We start from the raw sequence: 7,621 nt of genomic DNA, 5'->3' as shown, positions 1-7,621 counted from the left end.
CTTTGGGTGTCTAAAGCATGGTGGCCGGCAGTTTTGGGGAAGCACAGGGTGCCCGGTGGGATGAGGTGGCAATGGTCCCCATGCCAGGGCAGAGGCACTTGGGAGCAGGCAGCTGGCAGAAACCAAGTGTGCAGATCAGAGGTCAGAGCAGTGCCACTGGTTTGCTTGGGACTGGAGGAAAATAAACAGGCTTCCTCCTGAGTTTTGGCTCAGTTCAGACACGGAGCTGAGGGTGCCATAGGACCGTATGCTTTTCTTCTCGGTGGGGGGAAAAATGGCTTTGATAGCGTCTGCTAATGATTCAACGCTGTTTACATAATAATTGTGGTTCGCTTTCATTAGCTCTCATAATGAGATTGCTTTCTTCTAGTGCAATTGCTTGCTGGTTCGGTTTTACAGGCTTCTGGCTCCCTGAGCATGGCAGCAGGCTCGCACCGGGGCGAGGAAGCGGTGCGAGGGCTTTAAGCCTGGCTTGGCCTCCCTTCCCCGGCTCCAGGTGTGGAAGAAAGCTCACAATTTGTCATTGCATAGGAGAGAAGGTGAAAGGGGCTTGTATCGCTGGAACAACTTCTGAAAGACCCAGGTGGTGGTTTGGAGCATCATAGCATCTTAGTGGAGTTGGGTTTAAAGCCATTTTGGGTGATTTCTCCATACAGTGCTCATCTTTGTACTAAAATCTCTTGGGTTTAGCTATTTGCAAGGAAGGAAATCCACTGACCTGCTTCCACCAGGAGGAAGAAGCCAGGTCCTTTTGGCTCTGAGAATCACCGTATCAGAACCATTAATCTGTGACAGTCAATGTGCATCATGGATATTGTTTGTGTATGCAAAGCTACCGGATTAACTGCTGCAGCCTAACCTTGGTCTAGTACTTTCTTGCTTCTTGTGTCTGAGTAATTGTGAGCGGCGGCGTTGCTGTACGACAGGCTGCCAGCGCCTGCCTCCCGCAGCATCCTGCTGTCTGAGCAGCGGTGCCGAGAAACTGCTGGGTAGCGCTGGGGGATAACACCTACCACTGAGCTCTTCTTAAATAAATAATGTCACTGGAAGGAGAATACAATAGCATGAGCGCTACCTTTTGAAAAGGTAAGGTTCGGTGTTGTTTTGATGTGTTGTTTCTTTTTTCCTTTTTAGCGTAACAGAGGGCGCGTTGTGGTTTCAGAGCAGCTCTGACGGCAGAGCCAAGTGGTGGGAGCAGGGCACGGTGGGCACAGCACCCTGCGGGCACAGTGCTGCTCCGGAGCAGGATAAGTCCCGGCAGGGCTGAGGGTGCTGCTGGGAGGGTGGGGACTGCGTGTGTGGCTTTGTGGATGCTGTTGGACTGTCTCAGGGGATGCACACCCTCTCCCTTTTGGCTGCAGGTGACCATTTCTCTAGAAACATGCCCCAAATGATTTGGTGCAAGTGGGAGATTAAGGACCCGGCTACTGGCGGGAGGGCCTGAGCAGTGGATGAGTTGTCTTGTCTTCTCCTTTTGTAAAACAGAACTCTTTTTTTAGGGGGGTTGGGGAAGGTGGCAGTGCTCTCAGCCATGTGGCCTTCGCTAATTAACATGAGTTAATTGGGACTGGTTGGAGAGCCATGGCTTGGTGGGTAGAGGCAGCTCGAAGGGCCGGGACTCAGGACTGTTTCTGCCCACCGAAGGGTTGCAGAGATCCCAGTGGCAGGCACCTAGCTAGCAAAAACTCCGCATAACTCGGCCCTCTGCCTTATTAAAGGCTCCTTTATACCACTTTTTGCTGTAACCCCTGCGAGAACAGCCAGCCTTTTCAGCAGCCTGAAACCTCCCTTACCGGGAAGGCTCCTGTGCGGGGAGCAGCCTGGTTGGCACGGTGCTGCTCCAAACCATCCCCAAAGCTGCTCTGAAAACACAGTCTGCGAGTGGGCAGGGATGCCAGGCGAGCCTGGTGCTCCCAGCCGGCCTTTGCTGAAACCAGGGATGGGTCTGCTTGCCAGCCAGCTGGCTCAATAGGATACTGAAAAATAGTTGTGGCAAGTAGGGGTTAATTTCTAGGTATCAAAATATGCACAAAAGGTTAAAGGAGACTTCCTCCGTGTCAATGAATTACGGCTTTAAAATATTTGCATTCTTTCCTGAAAGATTTAGGAATAATTATATAGCACTCAGGGGCAAGGCATTGCCAGATAAACTTAACAACTCTATAATTTGTACTCGAGGCAGGGTTTCCTGTAAATGATAGCTTTGTTTAATTTTACAATACTGCTTCCAAATGTTTGCCGGGTATGAATTGCCAGCTAAACTGGACTTGTGAATCTGGAAAAGTATTTATTTGTTTGTTATTGCAGACAATAAAAGCTGCTGTATTAGGCTAAAACTTGGCATCTCCTTTACAACTTCTAGGCATCCTTCCTCGGGCAGGTTTGGTGGGGTGGACAGCTGATGTAGGGTGAAAGCAGCTTTCAGATTTCTCCATACAATATCCCTGAGCTGCTCTAGGATCTCCCCCTGCTCTGCCTTTCTTTTTCTGGGGTTGAGAAAGGAACGCTGCAGTTGCAATGCACATACTTTATTTCCATTACTCAAAGCCGGAGTCATGCATAGTTACAGCCAAAGACACTTCAGCAGCTCTGGGGATAACAAGATAGCTGACAGACTGGAATGCGGATTTATCAGGGGTAAAAACTGGCAGAATTCCTTATTTCTGATTCTTCTTTTTAAATAGGCCCTTCGTGCTCCTGCTGCACGAGCCCACTGCAAGTTTTAACCCATTGTGTTCTTCCCCCTGGATCCAGGGATGCGTGCTGGGGCTGCCCGTGTGTCTTCTGGGATTAAATTGCCTGGTCCCACTTAGTCCCTAGGTGTTGTTTCTAAACTGTGAAGCTCTTCCAGAAATGTTTGCAATGGGTTTTTATTTTAAAGTGCAGGTCTTTGTACCAGATGTGTGTCTGAGTGACCGCAGAATATAAATTTTACTGTATGTTGCCTTTGGATTCGCAGTTTGGGAGACTACTGGGCAGTTAACATTAGGAGGATTGTGTCATGAAATCTGCTTCCTTGGGATTTGATTCATTCTAATTTCTTTCAGAGCAAATCTCTTTATTGGCTCCAGTTACATTTTGATGTAGAGCTACTTTTCCTGTGCCTTTGTTAGGACCTGGAAATATTTATATTGCTATGAGAAATAGGTCATCTTGGGCTCTATGGCTTTTCAGTAATATATATATTTTAATATTCTGAGACAGCAAGCAATTTCTTTTTGAGGAAACAAGTTATGGCAGAAGAAGCACACTTGGAAGTTAAATAGATTAAGTGAAATCCCTCAATTACAGGAGCTTGGTTCAGAAGACAAGTCAATCTGTTTAGTAAGAGTTTCAAGTTAAATTTTAACCTTTTCCAAATCTTCTGTGAGCAGCTTGTGGTTCAGCAAGACCTGCCTGGTGCCAGGTCTGTGCAGGAGCCTGGGAAGAGCATTCTGACGTGGCTGTCTGTGGGGTGGGTGGATTTGGAGCTGGTGGTTGTGCCTGTGGTTGTGCATCTCAACTGGCGGAGAATGAAGAGAATTTCACTTTTTATTGGAAAAGGAAAGGATTGCTCAAGGATTGCAAAACACTTTGTTTTGGAAAAAATGTCATTGTTTGAAAATAGAATGAGAGCAGGAGCAGGGCTCTTGCTAAGCCTGAGCCAGTCTTGAAAATGTTCTTCTTACCTGGGGCTCAGGTGAAGCTTTAAGGCTTCAGTATTAGCTTGGACTTTTGTCCCGGGGTGTCCAGACTGGAAGGCTACACTTATCTCATCCTTGCTTCCCCCTTTGGTGACGAAGGATGAGAAACTGCGGGGTTTTTTTTAGGTTTTTCTTTTTTTTTTTAAAGAGGGAGTAGAGTTTAGGGGGGGAAAAAAAAAAGTCTTGTGGGAGAAGCACCGATGTCTGGCTGCACTGAAAGTAGCTGAAACCTGGTCATGGTCAGCACTTTGGCTGTCATGGGAGATGTTGCTGGCTCCTGGTTTTCTGCCCTCTGTGTGCTTTCTGCCCTGTCCCTGCAGTTACTGCCTTGGCTGAGCCCCAAGCACATTGATTCGAACCAGCGTGGCCCCTCACCGCTTTGCTGTCGGCACTTGTCTGGGTGCTTCGTGGCCTGTTTTATCCTGGTTCATCCCCACAGTGGGAAGCTGCTCTGGTTGCAGCCCAGTCACCCACTGGAGACACCCAGCCCATGTGGGAATGCCACTGACAGCAGCCCTCATGCTGAAGCCTTGTCTCAGCCCTGCTAGCATCGCACTGTCGCCTGTGGGCTGCTGAATGTCTCCCTGCTGTGGGGACTGTCCGTCTCTCCTCCTGGCTTTTTTTAGTCATGAACTTTTCATAGAGTGTTTTTGCTGATGGAGGGTGCTAGGGGATCACAGCAGTGGCTGTGGGGAGGGTGGGAGCCCTTCTCCCTGCTTGTGAAGGACTAAACACAACTGGTAAATGCATCCCATCCTTGTAATCAACCACCCCTTCCCTGGGGCTTGCAGCGTGCTGGGGGCTGTTTACCCTCCTGCCAGTGCGTTTCAGGTGGTACCATCTGGGAGGTGGATGGCAAAGGTCCTGTTTGCACTTGCTCCTCCCCCCAGGTTGCTCAGGGTGGTGCTTAAAAAGACAAAATAAACCCCTTTGATGGCTGCCAGCAAAAGCCTCAATGCAATTGTCCTCTGGTACGATAAGGTGCTTTCAGGCAGGCGTGTTGTTTTTCCACCTCACAGCAGCTGCTTGCACAAGCCCAGCTGCTGTGCACGAGAGGGGATCAAAATTTGGGTCTACAGGTGGATGGTGTCTGTGGTGGATACCCAGGGCTGAGGTCTCCCAAACCTGCTTTTTCCAAAATACGTAAGAAAATGTGACCCTGTGTTGGCTAGAGGGGAGGAGACCTTCCTGGGTGAGTTACATAGGGTCTGTTGCCGGCTACAGGGCAGATCCAAGCTTTGGGTCTGTTTCCAGGCTAGGGAAGGGTTTCTGCAAAAATAGAGGCTGGGGCTGGGTAGCTCCACTTGCCCGGGCAGCATGAGCCATCCAATGTGTGGGATGGGCAAAGCCACCTCTGATGTGGGGAAGGAGAGGTGCCGTGTTCCCGTGCACAGCAAAGCTGAGAAGCCATGTGTCCATGCGGTGAAACGTGTTTGGAAGGAGGGTAGGGAGACAAAAAAAAAAAAAAAAAAAAAAAAAAAAATGTAGTGGTCTCCTGTGAGCTCTCTGGGCAGTGTCCTCTGCATCTGGGATGCTGCTGTCCCTTCTGGGAGGATTTTGCTCAAACTTGGCAGTGCAGAAGCTGGCTTGCAAATTGAAAAGATGTTGAGATTTATCTGTGCTAATGTGAGGAGGAGGAGCGCCCGTGTGAACCTGCCGGCAGATAAGGCTGGTGTTCACAGCTGCCCAAGGAGAGTGGGGTAGATAGGGTGTCCTGGAGGGGGGGAGAAGAAGGAATTTTAAATCTTGTGATATCCTCCTTATCTTAATCCTCTCTCCCCTCTCTTCCATCCCCCTCCTTGCCTCTTTCAGGGTAGGTTAAACTACTCAGCCTCACCTTTTCCACAAATACTGGCAGGCTGCTAGTTCCAGGCCCAGGGAATACATTGGGAGTCTGTTCCAGCAGTGGGATGGGTTTTTGGACGTAGGTCACATTATGCTGGCTGAGCACAGTGTGCTACTTGTGTGAGCTGGGTGGCTTCTGCAACAGATGCCCGGGCTGTTAAGAAAGTAATGCCTGGTGGGAGTAGCAGGCAAGGGCTTAAAAGCACATTTTTCGGGTAAAAATCTTATTTACAAACTCAGGTGTGGTCTTAGCTCTGAGGTGGTTTGTCTAAGGGGAGATAAAGTGGAGACATGGGAGATGTAGGAGATGGTTCAGACTGTCACTGATGCTGGGAGGCTGCAATCCTGTCCCAGTGCTGCTGCTCCCAGTAAATCCCCCTGGGTGAGGAGGCAGCGACCAGGGCTCTGCCACGGTGGCGTCTCCTGACAGAATCCTGCCTGCAGTGCCCAGGGTAAGGCAGAGCTGGGGTTAGTGCCTTGGGCCTGGAAGGGGTCGGCTCCCCTTTTTTTCAGCAGGGGCTAAACCCAGGGCTGTGCCACTTGCTGGAGGGAGGATATCCATCAGCAGTTTCTCTCATTCCCTCCTTGGCTCTTAGCTGTGCACGGTGGCCCAATTTCAGGGACGTTTCAAAGGTCTTGGGAAAGTTGCACCTTGGGTTTTTTGGCACTGGACTTCCCCTGTCTCCTGTTGTGCTGCTTATTTGCCTTTCTCCATGCAATTGCTTCAGGCTCAGCCATGTGAATTTTTGGAGGTTTGTCTTATTTACATGAATGGTTCTCAAAGTTCAGCTGAAAAGCAGCTTTTCTTCCTGGGAACAGCCAGGAACCACTAGTGTGTGATCTTTGTGTATAAAGTTGCCTCTCTCTGCTTATAAACAGTGGCCCTAGGATGGATGTGTGGTGGACCTGTTTAGATTTAAATCTGACCCACCTCCTTATTTTCAGTGCTGGCGTCCCCTTTGAGCAACGTGTTCCTTCCTGCCTTTTGCAGTAACACATGGTGTGCGTTTTTTAACCTTTAAAATTGGAAAGTCATGTCAAATTGTGGTGTCCTGCTGCTGATGGCAGCGTATGTTGTTGTTTTTTTTTTAATTATTCCCCTCCTTCCCAATATCATATACAAAGATTACTCATTAATTTCCTACAGCCTTTCTTCTGATGGCCTGGCAAGCCCAGGACCTGTTAGCCACAGAGAGCCTATGGTGTGCCCTTATAGCCCCTGATAGCTCTGGCTGTGGGAGGGGGTGAGCTCAGAAGCACACGTGTGTGCCTTGGTGATCCAGCTGCAGTGGAAGAGTTTCTGTGAGATCATGCTCTGTTGGCTGTCCCTCCCAGAGCCCTTCATCTGGGCTTGTTACCCCTACCCTGCTTTGCATCAGTTTGATGCGAGCTAATTATTTCTGAAACCCCTTTAATTGGTGCCTCTTTCTGGTCCAGCTGAAATTGGGCAATTGTTTCTACAGTCATGAGCAGAGGGAAGACATGGGGCAGAGCAGCATCACCCGTGGCCTTCTTTCCCAGGAGGGTAGTCTGGAGGGAGGGGTTGGCAGCATCTCTGAGGTCACCAATGAAGCAAAGAAAGCCTTTGTGTGCTTTTGTGGATAGGTCTGAAAAATGCAGCTTGCATCAAACTCGCTGCTTTACTGGGTGTTTGTAGTGTGCAGCTGTCTAGTGAGAAGTACTGTGAGTTCCTGCAGATAAAGTTGAGTTGTGGCTGTGATGCTCTGGAGGAGCATCTCTGGGTTGATGGCAGTGGTTCTTTCAGGCTCCTATTCTGGAAAGCTGCCCTGCTACAGGAGGTTCCTGGCCTAAAACTGGAACAGACTGTAGGTCTGGCTTGCTGTGGAAAGGGCTTTGCCTTGTCCAGACTGAGAAGGTCATCCTGCACTGAGCTAAACTGGGGGGAGAGCCAGCGAGTTGCAAGCGTTGGACCAGTGTGAAGTGCTCTGCCTTCCCTTTGGTGCCAAAACGGTCTCCGTGTTGCTATGAATATGTCTTGTGGAAAACTTTCCACCTATAACTGAAGTCTCATTTACGTCTGCCCAGAACCTGCTCTTGGACTGAATTTTATTTTCTGAGCAAATGAGACTTTT

The 7,621-nt window shown here is 49.4% G+C and overlaps 1 protein-coding gene across 1 annotated transcript in view; it reads left to right on the top strand.

The window, feature by feature from the left end:
- The first annotated feature begins 907 nt into the window (after positions 1-907).
- Positions 908-7,621, top strand: part of GPC4 (glypican 4) — a 58,738-nt gene continuing 52,024 nt past the window's right edge. Inside the window, exon 1 of the mRNA XM_026848700.1 lies at positions 908-1,086. The gene's annotated coding sequence lies outside the window, so the exon portion shown is untranslated. The remainder of the gene's footprint in view (positions 1,087-7,621) is intronic.

This window comes from Athene cunicularia (assembly GCF_003259725.1).
Source record: "Athene cunicularia isolate RWA chromosome 4 unlocalized genomic scaffold, athCun1 chr4_part3, whole genome shotgun sequence".
NCBI classification, from domain to species: Eukaryota; Metazoa; Chordata; class Aves; order Strigiformes; family Strigidae; genus Athene; species Athene cunicularia.
This window is presented reverse-complemented; position numbering and strand designations above follow the sequence as displayed.